This window comes from Callithrix jacchus, chromosome 3 (assembly GCF_049354715.1).
Source record: "Callithrix jacchus isolate 240 chromosome 3, calJac240_pri, whole genome shotgun sequence".
Lineage (NCBI taxonomy): Eukaryota > Metazoa > Chordata > Mammalia > Primates > Cebidae > Callithrix > Callithrix jacchus.
Window position 1 is genome coordinate 122,715,831 of NC_133504.1, and position 23,420 is coordinate 122,739,250.

The window sequence follows — 23,420 nt, forward strand, 5'->3', positions numbered from 1 at the left end:
TCACTTACTTGTGGGAGCTAAATATGAAAACAATTGAACTCTTGGAGATAGAGAGTAGAATGACGGTTACCAGATACTGGGAGGAATGGGGAAGAGGGGAAGTGTGGATGGTTAATGGATACAAAAATATGCCTAGAGAGAATGAATAAGATCTAGGATTTGATAGCATAACAGGTGACTACAGTCAATAATAATTTATTGTACATTTAAAAATAACTAAAAGTATAATTGGATTGTTTATAACTTGAAGAAAGGATAAATGCTTAGGGTGATGGATACCATATTTATACTGATATTGTTATTACTTACTGTATGCCTGTATCAAAATATCTCATGTTACCCCATAGATATATACTCCTACTATGTAACCACAAAAATTAAAAATTTAAAAAGAGCCAGAGCCATAGCAATCCTAAGCAAAAAGAACAAAGCGGGAGACATCACATTACCTGGCTTCAAATTATATTACAAGGCTATGGTAACCCAAACCAGTGGTGCTGGAATAGAAATGGACATATAGGTTGTTGGAACGGAACAGAGAACACAGAAATAAAGTCATATATTTACAGCCAACTGATCGTTGACAAAGCCAACAAAACATACATTGGTGAAAGGACATCTTTTTCAATAAATGGTGGGAAAATCGAATTCCCATAGACAGAAGAATTATACTGGACCCCTATCTCTCACCATATAAAAAAATCAACTCTATATGGATTAAAGATGGAAATGTGGGAAGCCAAACTTTAAGATACTAGGAGAAAACCTGAGGAAAACTCTTCTGGATGTTGGTCTAGACAAATAAATCATTACTAAGATCTTAAAAGTGCAGGCAACAAAAACAAAAATAGAAAAATGGAACTTAATTAAACTAACAAGCTTCTGCACAGTAAGGAAATAATCGACAGTGTGAATAGACAACCTGCAGAATGGGAGAAAATATTTGCAAACTGTTCATCTGACATATGACTAATATCCAGAATATACAAGGAACTCAAACAACTCAACCTAAAAATCCCCAGAAAACTCCATTAAAATGAGGGCAAAGGACACGAATAGTCATTTTCAAAAGAAGACATATAAATGGCTACCAAGTACATAAAAAAATGCTGGACATCACTAATCATCAGAGAAATGCAATTAAAACTGCAAGAGACATCATCTTACCCTAGTCAGAATGGCTATTATGAAAAAGTGAAAAAATAACAGATATTTGTGGAAACACAGAAAAGGGAACTCTTATGCCATTTGTGGGAACATAAATTACTACAACTTTTATGGAAAATGGTATAAAGATTTCTCAAAGAATTAAAAACAGAAGCAGCATTTGATCCCACAGTCCCACTGCTAGATATCTACCTGAAGGAAAAGAAAGCAATATATCAAAAAGACACTTGAACTTATATGTTTATTGCAGCACTATTTGCAATTGCAAATATATGGACTCAACTAAGCGTCCATCAGTGAATGATTTGACAAAGAAAAAGTGGTATATATACAAAATGGAATACTATCTAGCCACAAGAAAGAATGAAATATTTCTTTATTTTTATTTATTGATTTATTACTTAATTCTATTTTATTTTAAGTTCTGAGATACAGGATGGCAAGACTTGCAGGTTTGTTACATAGGTAAATGTGTGCCATGGTGGTTAGCTGCACCTATCAACCCATCACCTAGGTATTAAGCCCCATAAGCGCTAGTTATTTATCCTGATGCTCTCCCTCCTCCCACCCCCATGACAGGCCCCAGTGTGTGTTCTATCCCTCCCTAGGTCCAGAAATCATTTCTTTTGCAATGAGATGGATGGAACTGGGGGTTATTATCTTTTTTTAAAAAAATTAATTAATTAATTATTTTTTATTGCATTTTAGGTTTTGGGGTACATGTGCAGATCATGCAAGATAGTTGCATAGGTACACACATGGCAGTGTGTTTTGCTGCCGTCTTCCCCTTCACCCACATTTGGTATTTCTCCCCAGGCTATGCCTCCCCTCTTCCCCACCCCCCGCTGTCCCTCCCCTATTCCCCCAGTAGACCCCAGTGTGTAGTACTCCCTTCCCTGTGTCCATGTGTTCTCTTTTTTCATCACCCGCCTATGAGCGAGAATATGCGGTATTTCATTTTCTGTTCTTGTGTCAGTTTGCTGAGAATTATGTTCCCCAGATTCATCCATGTCCCTAAAAGGACACAAACTCATCCTTTTTGATTGCTGCATAATATTACATGGTGTATATGTGCCACATTTTCCCAATCCAGTCTATCGTGGATGGGCATTTGGGTTGGTTCCAGGTCTTTGCTATTGTAAACAGTGCTGCAATGAACATTCGTGTACATGTGTTCTTATAGTAGAATGATTTATAGTCCTTTGGATATATACCCAGTAATGGGATTGCTGGGTCAAATGGAATTTCTATTTCTAAGGCCGTGAGGAATCGCCACACTGTCTTCCACAATGGTTGAACTAATTTACACTCCCACCAACAGTGTAAAAGTGTTCCTATTTCTCCACATCCTCTCCAGCATCTGTTGTCTCCAGATTTTTTAATGATTGCCATTCTAACTGGCGTGAGATGGTATCTCACTGTGATTTTGATTTGCATCTCTCTAATGACCAGTGATGATGAGCATTTTTTCATCTGTTTGTTGGCCTCATGTATGTCTTCTTTTGTAAAGTGTCTGTTCATATTCTTTGCCCATTTTTGAATGGGCTTGTTTTTTTCCTGTAAGTCTGTTTGAGTTCTTTGTAAATTCTGGATATCAGCCCTTTGTCAGACGGGTAAACTGCAAAAATTTTTCCCATTCTGTTGGTTGCTGATTCACTCTAGTGACTGTTTCTTTTGCCGTGCAGAAGCTGTGGAGTTTGATTAGGTCCCATTTGTCTATTTTGGCTTTTGTTGCCAATGCTTTTGGTGTTTAGGTCATGAAGTCCTTGCCTACTCCTATGTCTTGAATGGTTTTGCCTAGACTTTCTTCTAAAGTTTTTATGGTGCCAGGTCTAATGTTTAAGTCTTTAATCCATCTGGAGTCAATTTTAGTGTAAGATGTTAGAAAGGGGTCCAGTTTCTGCTTTCTGCATATGGTTAGCCAGTTATCCCAACACCATTGATTAAACAGGGAATCCTTTCCCCATTGCTTGTTTTTGTCAGGTTTATCAAAGATTGTATGGTTGTAGATATGTTGTGTTGCCTCCGATGCCTCTGTTCTGTTCCATTGGTCTATATCTCTGTTTTGGTACCAGTACCATGCTGTTTTGATTACTGTAGCCTTGTAGTATAGTTTGAAGTCTGGTAGTGTGATGCCTCCCGCTGTGTTCCTTCTACTTAGAATTGACTTGGCTGTGCCGGCTCTCTTTTGGTTCCATATGAAGTTCATGGTGGTTTTTTCCAGTTCTGTGAAGAAAGTCAATGGTAGCTTAATGGGAATAGCGTTGAGTCTGTAAATTACTTTGGGCAGTATAGCCATTTTCACGATATTGATTCTTCCTAACCATGAACATGGAATGTTTCTCCATCTGTTTGTGTCCTCTCTTATTTCGTTGAGCAGTGATTTGTAGTTTTCCTTGAAGAGATCTCTAATGTTCTTTGTAAGTTGTATTCCTAGGTATTTTATTCTCTTTGTAGCAATTGTGAATGGTAGTTCGTTCTTGATTTGGCTCTCTTACAGTCTGTTACTGGTGTAGAGGAATGCTTGTGATTTTTGCACATTGATTTTGTATCCTGAGACTTTGCTGAAGTTGCTTATCAGTTTCAGGAGTTTTTGGGCTGAGATGATGGGGTCTTCTAGGTATACTATCATGTTGTCTGCAAATAGACACAATTTGGCTTCCTCCTTTCCTATTTGAATACCCTTTATTTCTTTTTCTTGTCTGATTGCTCTGGCTTGATTTTCCAGTACTATATTGAATAGGAGTGGTGTAAGAGGGCATCCTTGTCTAGTGCCAGATTTCAAAGGCAGTGCTTCCAGTTTTTGCTTATTGAGTATGATATTGGCTGTTGGTTTGTTGTAAATAGCTTTTATTACTTTGAGATATGTTCCACCGTTACCGAGTTTATTGAGGATTTTTAGCATAAGGGGCTGTTGAATTTTGTCAAAGGCCTTCTCTGCGTCAATTGAGATAATCATGTGGTTTTTGTTTTTGGTTCTGTTTATGTGGTGAATAATGTTTATAGACTTGTGTATGTTGACCCAGCCTTGCATCCTCAGGATGAATCCTACTTGATCATGATGGATAAGTTTTTTGATGTGCTGTTGCAATCGGCTTGCCAGTATTTTATTGAAGATTTTTGCATCTATGTTCATCATGGGTATTGGCCTGAAGTTTTATTTTCTTGTTGAGTCTCTGCCTGGTTTTGGTATCAGGATGACGTTGGTCTCATAAAATGACTTGGGAAGGATTCCCTCTTTTTGGATTATTTGCAATAGTTTCAGAAGGAATGGTACCAGCTCCTCTTTGTGTGTCTGGTAGAATTTGGCTGTGACCCCATCTGGATCTGGGCTTTTTTTATGTGGTAGGCTATTAATTGCTGCCTCGACTTCAGACCTTGTTATTGGTCTATTCATAGTTTCAGCTTCCTCCTGGTTTAGGCTTGGGAGGGCACAGGTGTCCAGGAATTTATCCATTTCTTCCAGGTTTGCCAGTTTATGTGCATAGAGTTGTTTGTAATATTCTCTGATGATGGTTTGAATTTCTGTGGAGTCTGTGGTGATTTCCCCTTTATCATTTTTTATTGCATCTATTTGGTTGTTCTCTTTTTTTTATCAGTCTGGCTAGTGGTCTGTCTATTTTGTTGATCAAAAAACCAGCTCTTGGATTTATTGATTTTTTGAAGGGTTTTTCGTGTCTCTATCTCCTTCAGTTCTGCTCTGATCTTAGTTATTTCTTGTCTTCTGCTAGGTTTTGAGGTTTTTTAATCTTGCTCCTCTAGCTCTTTCAATTTTGATGATAGGGTGTCAATTTTGGATCTCTCCACTCTTCTCATATGGGTACTTATTGCTATATATTTTCCTCTGGAGACTGCTTTAAATGAGTCCCAGAGATTCTGGTATGTTGTGTCTTCGTTCTCATTGGTTTTGAAGAACTTCTTTATTTCTGCTTTCATTTCATTCTTTATCCATTCAACATTCAAGAGCCAGTTGTTCAGTTTCCATGAAGCTGTGTGGTTCTGAGTTAGTTTCTGAAATCTGAGTTCTAACTTGATTGCACTATTGTCTCAGAGACTGTTTGTTACTATGTCAGTTGCTTTGCATTTGCTTAGGAGTGCTTTACTTCCAATTATGTGGTCAATTTTGGAGTACGTGTGATGTGGTGCTGAGAAGTATGTATATTCTGTGGATTTTGGGTGGAGAGTTCTGTAAATATCTATCAGGTTTGCTTGTTCCAGGTCTGAGTTCAAGTTTTGGATTTCCTTGTTGATTTTCTGTCTGGTTGATCTGTCTAGTATTGACAGTGGAGTGTTAAAGTCTCCCATTATTATTGTGTGGGAGTCTAAGTCTTTTTGTAAGTCATTAAGAACTTGCCTTATATATCTGGGTGCTCCTGTATTGGGTCCATATATATTTAGGATTGTTAGCTCTTCTTGTTGTATGGATCCTTTTACCATTATGTAATGTCCTTCTTTGTCTCTTTTGATCTTTGTTGGTTTAAAGTCTATTTTATCAGAGATGAGAATTGCAACTCCTGCTTTTTTTTGCTTTCCACCTGCTTGGTAAATCTTCCTCCATCCCTCTATTTGAGCCTTTGTGTATCCTTGTGTGTGAGATGGGTTTCCTGGATACAGCACACTGATGGGTTTTGGCTTTTTATCCAATATGCCAGTCTGTTTCTTTTGATTGGTGCATTTAGCCCATTTACATTTAGTGTTAATATTGTTATGTGTGAATTTGATACTGCCATTTTGATGGTAGTTGGCTGTTTTGCCCGTTAGTTGGTGCAGATTATTATTATTATTTTTTTTGATGCTCTTTAGCATGTGGTGTGTTTTTGGAATGGCTGGTACTGGTCGTTCCTTTCTATGTGTAGTGCCTCTTTCAGGAGCTCTTGTTAAGCAGGCCTGGTGGTGACAAAATCTCTGGGTACTTGCTTGTTTGCAAAGGATTTTATTTTTTCTTCACTTCTGAAGCTCAGTTTGGCTGGATATGAAATTCTGGGTTGAAAGTTCTTTTCTTTAAGGATGTTGAATATTGGCCCCCACTCTCTCCTGGCTTGTAGAGTTACTGCCGAGAGATCTGGTGTGAGTCTGATGGGCTTCCCTTTGTGGGTGACCCGACCTTTTTCTTTGGCTGCCCTTAGTATTTTCTCCTTCATTCCAACCCTGTTGAATCTGACGATTATGTGCCTTGGGGTTGCTCTTCTTGCGGAATATCTTTGTGGTGTTCTCTGTATTTCTTGGACTTGAGTATTGGCCTGGATTGCTAGGTTGGGGAAATTTTCCGGATAATATCCTGAAGGGTATTTTCCAGCTTGAATTCATTCTCTTCATCACATTCTGGTACACCTATCAAACGTAGGTTAGGTCTCTTCACATAATCCCACATTTCTTGGAGACTTTGTTCATTTCTTTTTGTGCTTTTTTCTCTGATCTTGGTTTCTGGTTTTATTTCATTGAGTTGATCTTTGACTTCTGATATTCTTTCTTCTGCTTGGTGAATTCGGGTATTGAAGCTTGCGCATGCTTCGCGAAGTTCTCGTGTTGTGTTTTTCAGCTCCTTCAATTCGTTTATATTCCTCTCTAAGTTGTCCATTCTTGTTATCATTTCCTCGAATCTTTTTTCAAGGTTCTTAGTTTCTTTGCATTGCTTTAGAACATGTTCTTTTAGCTCACGGAAGTTTCTCATTTTACACCTTCTGAAGTCTGATTCCATCATTTCCTCACCCTCATTTTTTGTTCAACTTTGTTCCCTTGCTGGTGAGGAGTTTTGGTCCTTTGTAGGAGGTGAGGTTTTGGTTTCAGGTGTTTTCCTCCTTTTTGCGCTGGTTTCTTCCCATTTTTGTGGGCTTATCCTCCTGTCGTCTGAGTCTTTGCTGACTTTTCGGTTGGTTCTCTGAGTGGACACCCAGATTGTTGATAGTGAAGTATTTATGTTGCGTAGTTTTTCTTCTAACAGTCTAACCCCTCTGCTGTATGCCTGCTGAGGTCCACTCCAGGCCCTGCTTGTCTGGGGTACACCTGTAGCAGCTGCGGAACAGTGAGGGATGCTGCCAGTTTGTTCTTCTGCTATCTTTGTCCCAGAATGATGTCTACTAAATGTCAGTCTGATCAGTCCTTTTTGAGGTGACTCTTTGGATATTCAGGGGTCAGGGAGCTGCTTGAGGAGATGGTCTGTACTTTATAGGAGGTCAAGTGCTGAGCTGTGAGCTCCATTGTTCATTGAGGACTGTTCAGCAGATACTTCTAAGTCTGCTGCAGCAGAACTCATAAAACCCTTTTTTTTTCCTCAGATGCTCTGTCTTTGGGCATTAGGGCTTTCTTTATGAGTATCCATTGCACTTTCCTGCCCAGCTAGGGGGGCAGTGTAGTCACTATTTGCCTGCTGAGGCTCCGCCTTGTTGGCAGTGGCTCTGCCCTACTGTGGCGGGCTCTGCTCTGTTGCCTTGGGCTTCGCCCTGTTGCTGCGGGCTCCACCCTGCTGTCCTGTGCTCCACTCTGTTGCCTCTGTATTGGCGGAGTCTCTCTGTTATGGCGGGTTGCCTCGGCAACGCAGGCTGTGACAGCAATGGGAGTACTTCAGTAGGGGTGGATTGCCTCGGCAATGGGGGACACCCCTCCCCCACCGAGCTGCGCCATCCCGGGCTCAGTTTCCTTCGCAGCGAAACTCTCAACCCCGGGTGTATGGAATCACCACCCTGCTTGTCCCTGTGGGGGTGGGACCTGCTGAGCCTGGTCACCTGGCTCGCTGCCTCAGAGCCCCTCTTTTTCCCTTTCCTAAGTTGAAAGGTTGACTCTCTCCCAGGTATTTCAGTCGCCTGCTGATTGGGGATGGGGATTTGTGCGATTTCCCGTGCAGTGAAACACTGCGCCGGCTCAAATGTTGCCTCCCGGGAATCTCCTGTTCTGGGTCACTGTCCAAGTCCCATTCAATCAGATGGATATGCTAATCTGCCCTCCCAAATCTCAGATTGCCGATTTAACAGGGCATCCAGACCAGTGCGCCTTGTGCGAAGTGCCGCTGCGCTGCTGCGCCGGCTGCAACGGCAGTGCCAGCCAAAACAGTTGCGGCGGCGCTCCGTGTCTCTCCTCCACCTGGGAATTTCCCAGTTCTGTGGGCAACAAAGATCCATCTGAAAATGTGGCTTGAACTCACCCTCTGAGTCTTCACTGAGAGCCACAACCGCAAGCTGCTGCAACCCCTAGCTGCTCCTACCCTGCATTCTTGAAGAGTCCGACCGGGTTATTATCTTAAGTGGTCAATCCAGAAACAGAAAGACAAATAGCACATGTTTTCTCTCACAAGTGGGAGCTAACAAATGTGTGCACATGGTTGCAGAGAAGGGAAAGATAGACAACAGAGACTTGGAAGGGTGAGGAGGTGGGTGAGGGTGAGAAATTTGTTGTCCCCATAAATTTCTTAATGGGTATAATGTACATTATTTAGGGGATGGTTACCCTACAAACCCAGACTGAGTGACCACTGTACAATCTCTGCAATGTAGCACAATTGCACTTGTACCTCATAAACGTATAGAAATTTTTAAAAAGGCAAATCTAAGCAAACTTCTTTAAAATAATGTCTGAGTCACCTCTAGGGAAGTTAAAGATACTGAAACATAAAGTATTACATATAAATTTAAATTAAAATACTTTATCATCTTATTATTTTTTTTTTTTGAGATGGAGTTTCACTGTTGTTACCCAGACTGGAGTGCAATTGCACGATCTTGGCTCACTGCAACCTCCGCCTTCTGGGTTCAAGCAATTCTCCTGCCTCAGCCTCCCGAGTAGCTGGGACTACAGGCGTGCACCACCACACCCAGCTAACTTTTATATCTTTAGTAGAGACGGGGTTTCACCTCGTTGACCAGGATGGTCTCAATCTCTTGACCTCATGATCCACCCACCTCAGCCTCCCAAAGTGCTGGGATTATAGGCGTGAGCCACCATGCCTGGCCTCATCTTATTTTTATATGTTATATACAAGGTAAATATATTTAGATCTGTTAATAAACAAACATATTGAGGAAACATCTTTCCAAAACATTATGAAATAGTTTTAATCTACAAATACTGACAGAAAACAGTTCATAATTACTTTTTAGGTTTTTCATTGGAAATTAGAGATACTAGGAGTTAAAAGTGTCGTTAATATATGTAATTAAAATTACTAGAGACAAGAGATACAATTGTTTATACAGAGTGCATAAAGAAAGGTTATGTTTTTGGTGAATAACGTTATAAGAAAGACAGGAAGATGTGGTTTTTGCTGAAGAAAAAGTAATTTTGCCTAATTCAGCAATTATTAAAGGTTGCTTTAAAATGAAGGAAAAATGATATTGATAAGACTAAATGAACCTAAAAAGTTAGAGAGAGAAAAAACATAGAAAAGATTGTGGTAAGTTATAAAAGGTTAATATAAATCTTATCTTGTGTGGTCAAAATTGATTGAGATTAGATAGATCTATTTATAAAATTTTATTAGTATGATGATTTATAAATATAAAAGTAAAATTTGGTTTTCTTCTTTGAGTAAGAATTTAATGTAGTTTTAATAAGAGATAGTAAAACCTTTTTATTCATCTTTTGATTAAAATGCAATTTTATAAGGGAGTGGAAGACAGGGAGAGATAGTGTCATGAAGTTTTTGCTAAGTCCTTTGATTATTTGAAAAATAGAGTCTCTTCTCTATTGAAGAGTAAAGGTTCTTGCTTTTTGAAATCTTTGAATTATCACTTTGGCTAAAAGAATGACTATTATTTTTACTGTGACCTGTGATCCTATTTTAGTTGTTTTAATCCCTTGATATTTGAGATACTTTCTCAAATCAAATTTCAAATTCTAAAATGAAATTTTTATTTATTTAATTGCATTTTAGGTTTTGGGGTACATGTGCAGAACATGCAAGATAGTTGCATAGGTACACGCATGGCAGTGTGTTTTGTTGCCTTCCTCCCCTTAACCCACATTTGGCATTTCTCCCCAGACTATCCATCCCCAGCTCCCCCCATCCCTCCCCTATTCCCCCCAATAGACCCCAGTGTGTAGTGCCCCCTTCCCTGTGTCCATGTGTTCTCATTTTTCCTCACCCGCCTATGAGTGAGAATATGCAGTATTTCATTTTCTGTTCTTGTGTCAGTTTGCTGAGAATGGTGTTCTCCAGATTCATCCATGTCCCTACAAAGGACATGAACTCATCATTTTTGATTGCTGCGTAATATTCCATGGTGTATATGTGCCACATTTTCCCAGTCCAATCTATCATCAATGGGCATTTGGGTTGGTTCCAGGTCTTTGCTATTGTAAACAGTGCTGCAATGAACATTCGTGTGCATGTGTCCTTATAGTAGAACGATTCCTTTGGATATATGTCCAGTAATGGGATTGCTGGGTCAAATGCAATTTCTATTTCTAGGTCCTTGAGGAATCGCCACACTGTCTTCCACAATGGTGAACTAATTTACACTCCCACCAACAGTGTAAAAGTGTTCCTATTTCTCCACATCCTCTCCAGCATCTGTTGTCTCCAGATTTTTTAATGATTGCCTTTCTAACTGGCGTGAGATGGTATCTCAATGTCATTTTGATTTGCATCTCTCTAATGACCAGTGATGATGAGCATTTTTTCATATGTTTGTTGCCCTCATGTATGTCTTCTTTTGTAAAGTGTCTGTTCATATTCTTTGCCCATTTTTGAATGGGCTTGTTTGTTTTTTTCCTGTAAGTCTGTTTGAGTTCTTTGTAAATTCTGGATATCAGCCGTTTGTCAGATGGGGAAACTGCAAAAATTTTTTCCCATTCTGTTGGTTGCCGATTCACTCTAGTGACTGTTTCTTTTGCCGTGCAGAAGCTGTGGAGTTTGATTAGGTCCCATTTGTCTATTTTGGCTTTTGTTGCCAATGCTTTTGGTGTTTTGTTCATGAAGTCCTTGCCTACTCCTATGTCCTGAATGGTTTTGCCTAGATTTTCTTCTAGGGTTTTTATGGTGCCAGGTCTAATGTTTAAGTCTTTAATCCATCTGGAGTTAATTTTAGTGTACGGTGTCAGGAAGGGGGTCCAATTTCTGTTTTCTGCACATGGCTAGCCAGTTTTCCCAACACCATTGATTAAACAGGGAATCCTTTCCCCATTGCTTGTTTTTGTCAGGTTTATCAAAGATTGTATGGTTGTAGATATGTTGTGTTGCCTCCGATGCCTCTGTTCTGTTCTATTGGTCTATATCTCTGTTTTGGTACCAGTACCATGCTGTTTTGATTACTGTAGCCTTATAGTATAGTTTGAAGTCTGGTAGTGTGATGCCTCCCACTGTGTTCTTTTTGCTTAGAATTGACTTGGCTATGCGGGCTCTCTTTTGATTCCATATGAAGTTTATGGTGTTTTTTTTTCAGTTCTGTGAAGGAAGTCAATGGTAGCTTGATGGGTATAGCATTGAGTCTGTAAATTACTTTGGGCAGTGTAGCCATTTTCACGATATTGATTCTTCCTAACCATGAACATGGAATGTTTCTCCATCTGTTTGTGTCCTCTCTTATTTTGTTGAGCAGTGGTTTGTAGTTTTCCTTTAAGAGGTCCCTTATGTTCCTTGTAAGTTGTATTTCTAGATATTTTATTCTCTTTGTAGCAATTGTGAATGGCAGTTTGTTCTGAATTTGGCTTTTTTAAAGTCTGTTATTGGTGTAGAGGAATGCTTGTGATTTTTGCACATTGATTTTATATCCTGAGACTTTGCTGAAGTTGCTTATCAGTTTCAGGAGTTTTTGGGTTGAGGCGATGGGGTCTTCTAGGTATACTATCATGTCATCTGCAAATAGAGACAATTTGGCTTCCACCTTTCCTATTCGAATAACCTTTGTTTCTTTTTCTTGCCTGATTGCTCTGGTTAGAACTTTCAGTACTATATTGAATAGGAGTGGTGAGAGAGGGCATCCTTGTCTAGTGCCAGATTTCAAAGGGAATGCTTCCAGTTTTTGCCCATTCAGTATGATATTGGCTGTTGCTTTGTTGTAAATAGCTTTTATTACTTTGAGATACGTTCCATCGATACCGAGTTTATTGAGGGTTTTTAGCATAAGGGGCTGTTGAATTTTGTCAAATGCCTTCTCTGTGTCAATTGAGATAATCATGTGGTTTTTGTTTTTGGTTCTGTTTATGTGGTGAATTACATTTATAGACTTGCATAGGTTGAACCAGCCTTGCATCCCCGGGATGAATCCTACTTGATCATGGTGGATAAGTTTTTTGATGTGCTGTTGCAATTGGCTTGCCAGTATTTTATGGAAGATTTTTGCATCTATGTTCATCATGGATATTGGCCTGAAGTTTTCTTTTCTTGTTGAGTCTCTGCCGGGTTTTGGTATCAGGATGATATTGGTCTCATAAAATGATTTGGGAAGGATTCCCTCTTATTGGATTATTTGGAATAGTTTCAGAAGGAATGGGACCAGCTCCTCTTTGTGTGTCTGGTAGAATTTGGCTGTGACCCCATCTGGATCTGGGCTTTTTTTGTGTATGTTAGGCTGTTAATTGCTGCCTCGACTTCAGACCTTGTTATTGGTCTATTCATAGTTTCAGCTTCCTCCTGGTTTAGGCTTGGGAGGGCCCAGGTGTCCAGGAATTTATCCATTTCTTCCAGGTTTACTAATTTATGTGAATAGAGTTGTTGGTAATATTCTCTGATGATGGTTTGAATTTCTGTGGAATCTATGGTGATTTCCCCTTTATTGTTTTTTATTGCATCTATTTGGTTGTTCTCTATTTTTTTTTTTATCAGTCTGGCTAGTGGTCTGTCTATTTTGTTGATCAAAAAACCAGCTCTTGGATTTATTGATTTTTTGAAGGGTTTCTCGTGTCTCAATCTCCTTCAGTTCAGCTCTGATCTTAGTTATTTCTTGTCTCCTGCTAGGTTTTGAGTTTTTTTATTTTGCTTTTCTAGCTCTTTCAATGTTGACGATAGGGTGTCAATTTTAGATCTCTCCACTCTTCTCATATGGGCACTTATTGCTATATATTTTCCTCTGGAGACTGCTTTAAATGTGTCCTTGAGATTCTGGTATGTTGTGTCTTCATTCTCGTTGGTTTTGAAGAACTTCTTTATTTCTGCCTTCATTTCATTGTTTAGCCAATCAGCGTTGAAGAGCCAGTTGTTCAGTTTCCATGAAGCTGTGCAGTTCTGAGTTAGTTTCTGAATTCTGAGTTCTAACTTGATTGCACTATGGTCTCAGAGACTGTTTGCTATGTTTTCAGTTGTTTTGCATTTGCTGAGGAGTGCTTTACTTCCAATTATGTGGTCAATTTTGGAGTAGGTGTGATGTGGTGCTGAGAAGAATGTCTATTCTGTGGATTTTGGGTGGAGAGTTCTGTAAATGTCTATCAGGTTTGCTTGTTCCAGGTCTGAGTTCAAGTACTGGATATCCTTGTTAATTTTCTGTCTGGTTGATCTGTCTAATATTGACAGTGGAGTGTTAAAGTCTCCCACTATTATTGTGTGGGAGTCTAATTCTCTTTGTAAGTAGTTAAGAACTTGCCTTATATATCTGGGTGCTCCTGTATTGGGTCCATATATATTTAGGATCATTAGCTCTTCTTGTTGTATCAATCCTTTTACCATTATGTAATGTCCTTCTCTCTTTTAATCTTTGTTGCTTTAAAGTCTATTTTATCAGAGATGAGAACTGCAATTCCTGCTTTTTTTTTGCTCTCCATTTGCTTGGTAAATCTTCCTCCATCCCTTTATTTTAAGCCTTTGTGTATCCTTGCATGTGAGATGGGTTTCCTGGATACAGCACACTGATGGGTTTTGGTTTTTTATCCAATTTACCAGTCTGTTTCTTTTGATTGGTGCATTTAGTCCATTTACATTTAGGGTTAATATTGTTATGTGTGAATTTGATACTGCCATTTTTATGCTAGCTGGCTGTTTTGGCCATTAGTTGATGCAGATTCTTCATTTTGTTGATTCCAAAAACATTTCGTATGTTTTTGAAATGGCTGGTACTGGTTGTTCTTTTCTATGTGTAGTGCCTCTTTCAGGAACTGGTGGTGACAAAATCTCTGAGTACTTGCTTGTTTGCAAAGGATTTTATTTTTCCTTCACTTCTGAAGCTCAGTTTGGCTGAATCTGAAATTCTGGATTGAAAGTTCTTTTCTTTAACGATGTTGAATATTGGCCCCCACTCTCTTCTGGCCTGTAGGGTTTCTGCCGAGAGATCTGCTGTGAGTCTGATGGGCTTCCCTTTGTGGGTGACCCGCCCTTTCTCTCTGCCTGCCCTTAGTATTTTCTCCTTCTTTCAACCCTGGTGAATCTCACGATTATGTGCCTTGGGGTTGCTCCTCTTGCAGAATATCTTTGTGGTGTTTTTTGTATTTTCTGGTCTTGAATATTGGCCTGCCTTGCTAGGTTGGGGAAATTTTCCTGGATAATATCGTGAAGAGTATTTTCCAGCTTGAATTCATTCTCTTCGTCACATTCTGGTACACCTATCAAACGTATGTTAGGTCTCTTCACGTAGTCTCACATATTTTGGAGAGTTTGTTCATTCCTTTTTGCACTTTTTTCTCTAATCTTGGTTACTTGTGTTATTTCATTGAGTTGATCTTCAACTTCTCATATTTTTTCTTCTGCTTCGTCAATTCGGTTGTTGAAGCTTGTGCATGCTTTGCGAAGTTCTCGTGTTGTGTTTTTCAGCTCCTTCAATTCATTCATATTCCTCTCTAAGTTGTCCATTCTTGTTATCATTTCCTCGAATATTTTTTCAAGGTTTTCTGTTTCTTTGCATTGATTTAGAACATGTTCTTTTAGCTCACGGAAGTTTCTCATTATCTACCTTCTGAAGTCTGATTCCATCATTTCGTCACACTCATTCTTCGTCCAACTTTGTTCCCTTACTGGTGAGGAGTTTTTGTCGTTTGTATTAGGCGAGGTGTTTTGGTTTTGAGTGTTTTTCTTTTTTTTGTGCTGGTTTCTTTCCATCATTGTGGATTTATCCACCTGTCACCTGAGTAGTTGCTGACTTTTCGATTGGGTCTCTGAGTGGACGCCCAGATTGTTGATGATGAAGTTTTCTTATCTAATGATGGGTCTCAGGCTGTAGACTTCTCTCTAGTGTCCTCGACTGTGTCACATGTGTATCTCTCAAGCATAGCTGCTACACTCCATCAGCTCCGGCCACGGTTCCTCACCTCAGGCTGTGCACCCAGTTTCTCGGGCTGACTGATTGGTAAAATTAAAATTTTTAACTCAAACTAACTTGGACATACAAACACGGCACCTGAAAGGCCAAAAGAGACATATTTGGCTTCTTTGGTATGTTAAAATTTTATGGTCAAATAAGAAATAATATTTAACTTTCTTGAGTTATATTTGTAAGACTATGTTATTAATATAGATTCTAAAATTATGAAAGTTCTAAAATGTTATATGTCTTGGTATATGCAGTAAATTGTTTTATTCTGATACTTTTTTCTAAAAGCCTTTTGCAAATTCTAAAGTGTTTGGTCTTCAAAAAAATCAATGGAAAGGACTCTGATAACTAATCATGAATACAGGTTTTGGGGATATCAGAGATCATACCATTGGATTAGATAAAAACTTCCAGAATTCTAATAAAAAATTGATGTGTTCATGAAATTGCTAACTCTACATCAAGCAGAACAAGAATTATGTGGGACTGAAGTGATGAAAGACTAAAATGATTTTTTTTTTTTTTAGATGGGGTCTTGTTCTGTCACCAGGCTGGAGTGCAGTGGTTCAACCAGTTGCTGACTGCAACCTCTGCCTCCCAGGTTCAAGCTATTCTTCTGCCTCAGCCTCCCGAGTAGCTGGGACTACAGGCATGTGCCACTATGCCTGGCTAATTTTTGTATTTTTAGTAGAGACCGAGTTTCACCATGTTGGCCAGGATGGTCTTGATCTCTTGACCTTGTGATCTGCCTGCCTCAGCCTCCCAAAGTGCTGGGATTACAGGTGTGAGTCACCATGCCTGGCCTAAAATGATTTTTCAAAAATGACTTTTTGTTTGAAACATCATTGATTCTTTTTATATATTGTTTTCCAGAGTCAAGAAAACTTCATGGCTGGGCATGGTGGCTAATGCCTATAATCCTAGCACTTTGGGAGGCTGAGGTAGGTGGATTGCTTAAACTCAGAAGTTGGAGGCCAGCCTGGGAAACATGGTGAAAACCCATGACTACAAAAAATACAAAAATTAGCTGGGTGTGGTGGCATGCACCTGTAATTCTAGCTACTCAGGAGACTAAGGCAGGAGAATTTCTTGAGCCCAGGAGGTAGAGGTTGCAGTGAGCCAAGATTAGCCATTGCACTCCAGACTGGGCAACAAAAGTGAAACCGTATCTCAAAACAAAACAAACAAACAAAAAACAAGATAACAAGAAAATTTGCTTACAGTTAAAAAAAATGCTTACAGCAGTTGGGTAAATTATACTTTTGTGAGCAGAACGTAAACATCTACCTTTCTCTGTACCAAATTTCTCCAAAATTTGTGAACTATTCAAGAGTATTATTATTTTTATAGCAATATAGTTATTTGCATAACCTCAATAGAATATTTTCTTTCATAACAGGACACATTGGAAACACTAATGATTTTCAGATATGACCAAACTATTTTGAGGAATTGAGGTTATTTTACAGTCAATAAAAAGCCCCTTGGAAAGACTGGCCTGATACCTTGTCTGTATACTTCATTGACAAGTTTTCTGACCTTGTGGTAAATAAAGAATGTTAACTTTCTGACAGATGCTTGAAACTCAAGATATTTTGGGACCTTGAGAAGAAAGGAATTCATACAATTTATACAGGCATTACAGGATGGCAAATCCTTGGCTTGGCTTCTAACTAGAGGGTTTTAAAAATTTAATCTCAAAATCCTTATTAAAAAGTTCCAGCAAAGGCAAATTTAAAGGAGCCTATATGGCCAATTGCTTTTCTTGCTGCACTTTATGCAAATGATCAGGTCAAGTATAATAAGTCTAAACTTATTTTGCAAATAAATTGGTCTTGCTATTTCTTTTTGGTAGAGAAGGGGGACTGAAGAGAGGAAAATTATGTTTCAGAACAAAACTATAGCACACCTGCTTATTAGATTCTACCCCTAAGCATTATTTTTAAGTTTTTATTATTTGTCTATAATTTGGATTAAATCTTATATTATTTCCTGGCTACAAGAAGTCTCTAAAGAAGAAGTGGGTTTTAATTTTCTTCATGATGTTTTTAGTTGGCTCCCTAATGGAATAAAGTTTTCTTTCTTTCTATTCTGACATACAATTTTTCTCTTTGATTGTAATCCTTGTGTGCATTTTATTTCTACTATCCACATTACTAATGTTATGTATCTCTCATTGTTCTTCTTCCAAGGAAACCAGGACCACGGTATTCCAAAGACTAGAGATGATTCTACAAAGCATGTGAATCTCCCTTGTTTGGAGTCCTGCTGAGCCTGATCTGTTTTCCATTGCCAGTGCACCACTACTAAAACTATACAACATGAAGCACCCTCCCTCTTGGTGCAGAAACTATTGTGAAAGAGATAGGTATGTGAGATTGTAAGGGCCAGTGTTAAGGGGTGAAGTGTAGGAAAACAGCCTGTTGCATGGCAAGAATGACACTATATTGAATAGAAACTGCCATGGTGACTGATGTTTGATCCCTGTATGTCAACATATTCTGCATCAAGAACTCTAAACAGTAGATAACCCCTTGTAAGATGTTTATCTAATCTCCTAAGCAGTCACAAGTTTTACTAGAAAGTCTGAGGCATAGCCAGCTGCACATGCATGTCTTTATTCTGAAAGCTTGCTATATAAAGGATATTTTATGGAGGGCAGATGAGGGAATTCACCATTTGATGGTCACTTGAGACCTCACTTCTGTTCATAAGTCCCTATTAAACATTTTTTTCTGAGAAACTGGATTTGTCAACCTATTTCTTTGGCCTCTCAACTCCCTCAGTGTTTAGAGTTAGGTTTGCATAGACCTACTCTCCACACTCAGGCTCTGACATCCTGATCCATGGGGATGGAGGAAACCTCCACTTCTTTACCCCACTTGGCTAAATTGGGCCGCTCCTCTGCATGGTTGCTCTTCTTACCCTTCTCAGACTCCAACTCTATGCTCTGGGCCACTATGGCTCACTGTCTTCCTATTCCTATGATGTGGATGCCTACTTCTGTTGGGGTCATCTAATACATTAAGGGCTGAATTATTTCAGAAGGAAAGAAACAAAACAGATTGGAAGAGAGAGAAAGAGAAATAATTTGATATTAATCATCCTTGAATATATTCAAAGATCTAAATTTCCCTCTAAGTACTATTTAGATAAATCTTACAGGCTTTGATATATAGTGTATATCATTGTTATTCAGTTCTAAGTAGCTGATATTTTCCCCATGATATTTTGTTTAACCCATGTGTTATTCATTTATTTAAATAAGAAAAGATTTTCAATCAGGCTCTGTGAAAAGTAGAAATCTAAAAGTCATCTTACTTGTCTTTGCTAGGCATGTTACGTGCCAATGATCTCTTTCTGGTTTAACAAAGGAAGTCAACAAGTATTTACATCTTTAAGATGCCAATTTAAATATTATCACCAGGGCAACACATAATAAGACAATCAATCAGAATTATAAGCTTCTTAGAGATGAGAAACTATTTCCCCAGGATATAACAACAGTCTCTGAAGTCTGAGTGTCTTACAAATCTTTGTTTGATTAACATTAGGCTAGTTTTATGATGCAGAATATTCTTTGCTTCTAGCAGCTTCAGCAGGAAGTAGGAATATTTGCTCCTTACCTTGCAAAGGCTTTATACCAGAGTTAGAAGAGCATCTAGTTTTTCAAAACTAAATGTTAAAATGTATGAAAAGAAAGAGGTAGTTCTGAGAAAGCCTAAAATGCAGTTTGGAATGTGTTGCATAATTTGCACACCTGTGCTTAGTAGCATATTTTTTAGTTTCAGACATTAGGTATTTTGATTACTATCCTTGTATAATAAGTGTGATCGTATAATAGTATTTAGAATTTCTAAATGCTTATTTTTTGTTTACGTATGGGTTTACTAGATGGTCTATGCTACAGGCAATTTTGGTGTATATATTCTGAGTGTGGGATAACATTCTGTAGATTTCTTAGCTTGAGTTTATATGTTCAGTAATTTGAGATTAAAATATTCTATGTTTTTTCCCCCTCCTGTACTTGGGCTATTGGTTTCTGAGAATGGTGCTGTGATCTGAATGTTTGTGTCCCCTTTAAATTTGTATGTTGAAACCTAATCCTGAGTGTGACAGTATTAAGAGGTGAGGCTTTTGGGAAGTTATTAAGTCATGAGGGTAGAGTCCTCATGAGTGAGATTAGCGCCCTAAGAAAAAAGGCCACGGAAAGCTGCCATGCCTCTTCCAGCATGTGAATACGAAGTGAGAAAATGCAGTGTGTGAGGAATGAGTCTTCACCAGACACCAAATTTGTTGAGTTATCTTGATCTTGGACTTCCTAGCCTCCAGAACTGTGAGAAATAAATGTTGTAAAAGCCACCCAGTTTATAGTACATTTGTTAGAGTGCCTGAATGGACTAAGATAAAATGTGAGTTAAGAACTCTCCAAGTAGATTTTCAGAGGTAGTTATAGCAGAAATGTATGTATTAAAATATCCAGTACCCCATGAATATGTACAATTATTATTTATCAATCAAAAGTAAATAAATTTTTAAAAAATCTTCAAAAAAGAAGAAATCAGCAATGCTTGCCTCTGGAGGGGAAAGGAAATGAGCATTGGCAGAAAAAAGACACAAAGAAACTTTGTGAGACAACAGAGTTTATATTTCCATTATGGAGATAATGTGGATATATAGTCATCTGCCAATGCCCACCTAACCATTAATACTTAAAAAAATCTTTGGATTTATTTGCATGAAAATTGTACCTCAATTAAAAAATTCTCTAGAATTCTGTAGTCATTATTGTAAAAAGAAGTTACCATTAAGCCAACAAATTAACAATCACAAATCTCCCAGTAGAATGACTAATTATTATTTCTCCCCATTGCTCTATCAGTTATTGTTCCAAATATATTTAAGCCTGCATGATTCAGTGCATATTGGTTCATGACCAGTAAGTCTTCTTGGTCCATTGTTTCTAATATTAGCATATAGTACCCTACTCATGTCATTTGATGTTTCACTTATTATTTTGTTCTTTTTAATCTATTATTAAAATTGCAGGCGACTTGGCAGGTTCCCACCCGGAAGTAGCGACCAAAGCACCTGAGGACCAACAACATGGTGTGGCTGGGGAATAAGGCAGCTATTGTGCTGTGTATGGATGTGAGCCTTACCATGAGTAACTCCTTTGCTGGTGAAGAATCCCCAATTTTAACAAGCAAAGAAGTTAATAACCGTGTTTGTCCAGTGACAGGTGTTTGCTGAGAATAAGAATGAGATTGCTTTAGTCCTGTTTGGTACTGATGACACTGACAATCCCCTTTCTGGTGAAGATCAGTATCAGAACATTACAGAGCACAGACATCTGATGCTACCGAAGTTTGATTTGCTGGAGGACATTGAAAGCAAAATCCAACCAGTTTTTCAACAGGCTGACTTCCTGGATACACTAATCATGAGCATAGATGTGATTCAACATGAAACTATAGGAAAGAAGTTTGAAAAGAGGCATATTGAAATATTCACTGACTTCAGCAGCCAATTCAGCAAAAGTCAGCTGGATATTATAATGCATAGCTTGAAGAAATGTGACATCTCCCTGCAATTCTTCTTGCCTTTCTCAGTTGGCAAGGAAGATGGAAGTGGGGACAGAGGAGATGGAAGCTTTCACTTGGGTGGCCATGGGCCCTCCTTTCCACTAAAAGGAATTGCTGAACAGCAAAAAGATCTTGAGATAGCATGGTGATGATATCTTTAGAAGGTGAAGATGGGTTGGATGAAATTTATTCCTGCAGTGAGAGTCTGAGAAAACTGTGTGTCTTCAAGAAAATTGAGAGGCATTTCATTCACTAGCCCTACCGACTGACCATTGGCTCCAATTTTTCTATAAGGATTGCAGCCTATAAATTGATTTTACAGGAGAGAGTTAAAAGGACTTGGACAGTTGTGGATGCAAAAACCCTCAAAAAAGAAGATATATAAAAAGAAACAGTTTATTGCTTAAATGATGATGATGAAACCAAAGTTTTAAAAAAGGATATTATTTAAGGGTTCCACTATGGATGTGATATACCTTTCTCTAAAGTGGATGAGGAGCAAATGAAATATAAATTGGAGGGAAGTGCTTCTGTTTTGGAATTTTGTAAATCTTCTCAGGTTCAGAGAAGATTCTTCATGGGAAATCAAGTTCTAAATGTTTTTGCAGCAAGAGACGAGGCAGCAGCAGTTGCACTTTCCTCCCTGATTCATGCTTTGGACGAGTTAGACTTGGTGGCCATAGTTTGCTATGCTTATGACAAAAGAACTAATCCTCAAGTCAGGGTGACTTTTCCTCATATCAAGCATAACCATGAGTGTTTAGTGTATGTGTAGCTGCCTTTCATGGAAGACTTGCTGCAATATATGTTTTTATCCCTGAAAAACAGTAAGAACTATGCTCCCACCGAGGCATAGTTGAATGCTGTTGATATTTTGATTGACTCCATGAGCTTAGTAAAGAAAGATGAGAAGACAGACATCCTTGAAGACTTGTTTCCAACCACCCAAATCCCAAATCCTCTATTTCAGAAATTATTTTGGTGTCTGCTGCACAGAGCTTTACATCCCTGGGAGCCTCTACCCCCAATTGCAGCATATTTGGAATATGCTGAATCCTCCCACTGAAATAACAGCGAAATGTCAGATTTCTTTCTCTAAAATAAAGATCCTTTTTCCTCTGATTGAAGCCAAGAAAAAGGATCAAGTAACTGCTCAGGACATTTTCCAAGACAACCATGAAGATGGACTCACCACTAAAAAATTAAAGACTGAGGAAGGGGGAGCCTACTTCCACATCTCCAGCCTGGCTGAAGGCAGTGTCACCTCTGCTGGAAGTGTGAATCCTGCTGAAAACTTCCATGTTCTAGTGAAACATAAGAATGCCAGCTTTGAGGAAGCGAGTGACCAGCTCATAAAACACATCAAACAGTTTTTGGATAATAATGAAACACCGTATTTTATGAAGAGCATGGACTGCATCAGAGCCTTCCAGGAAGAAGCCATTAAGTTTTCAGAAGATCAGTGCTTTAACAACTTCCTGAAAGCCCTTTGAAAGAAAGTGGAAATTAAACAATTAAATCCTTTCTGGAAAATTGTTGTTCAGGATGGAATTACTCTGATCACCAAAGAGGAAGCCTCTGGAAGATCTGTCACAGCTGAGGAAGCCAAAAAGTTTCTGGCCCCTAAAGAAAAACCGAATGAAGACACAGCAGCCATATTTAAAGAAGGTGGTGATGTAGATGATTTACTGGACATGATATAGGTCGTGGATGTGTGGGGAATCTAAGAGAGCTGCCATTGCTGTGATGCTGGGAGTTCAAACAAAACAAGTTGGAGGCAGCCATTCAAGGGGAGCCAGAAGCTCTGGAGAAATTCCCAGTAGGTTACCTGGAGGTGGATCACCTAATTCTCTGTGGAATGAATACACACATATATATTATAAGGGATAATTTAGACCCCATACAAGTTTATAAAGAGTCACTGTTAAAAAAATTGCTGTACTTGATTTCTTCTGTTTCATATCTAGCTAGTTTACCTTTCTTCATTCCTTTCTTTCATAGCTTTTCTTTTAAATTTTAACTCACCATCTGACTCAAGAACTAAAACAATAACAATTACATCTACCTATGAACTATCTTCACCCTATTCTCCTGGCTGCCTTTGCAAATAATAGCTCTCCTAAATTTTGTGTTTGCCTTGCTTTTAAAAATAGTTTACACACACACACACATATGCACACACATATACACACCCATACATACATATATGTATATATATGTATGCTTAAACAATGCATTATTACCTGTCTTTAAACTTCAAAGAGTCATGTAGACTTGCTTTTATCATTTAGCATCTGTTACTCAGATTTATCCATACTGTAATAGCTGCAGTTCATTCCCTTTTTACTGCTATAAAGTATTTAACCATTTGAATATCTTACCAAAAGGTGTTAAGTTTTTTGCTGTTACAAACAGTGCTGCTATGAACATTCCAGCACGCGTCTCCTAGTGTTCATGGGCAAGAGTTGCTTTTGCAGATATACTTAGGTATGGAATGCTGAAT

At 38.6% G+C, this 23,420-nt stretch overlaps 1 pseudogene; it reads left to right on the top strand.

Annotated features, from left to right (window-relative positions):
• Positions 1-20,415: 20,415 nt before the first annotated feature.
• Positions 20,416-23,101, top strand: LOC128928050 (X-ray repair cross-complementing protein 5 pseudogene; annotated as a pseudogene).
• Positions 23,102-23,420: the final 319 nt, after the last annotated feature.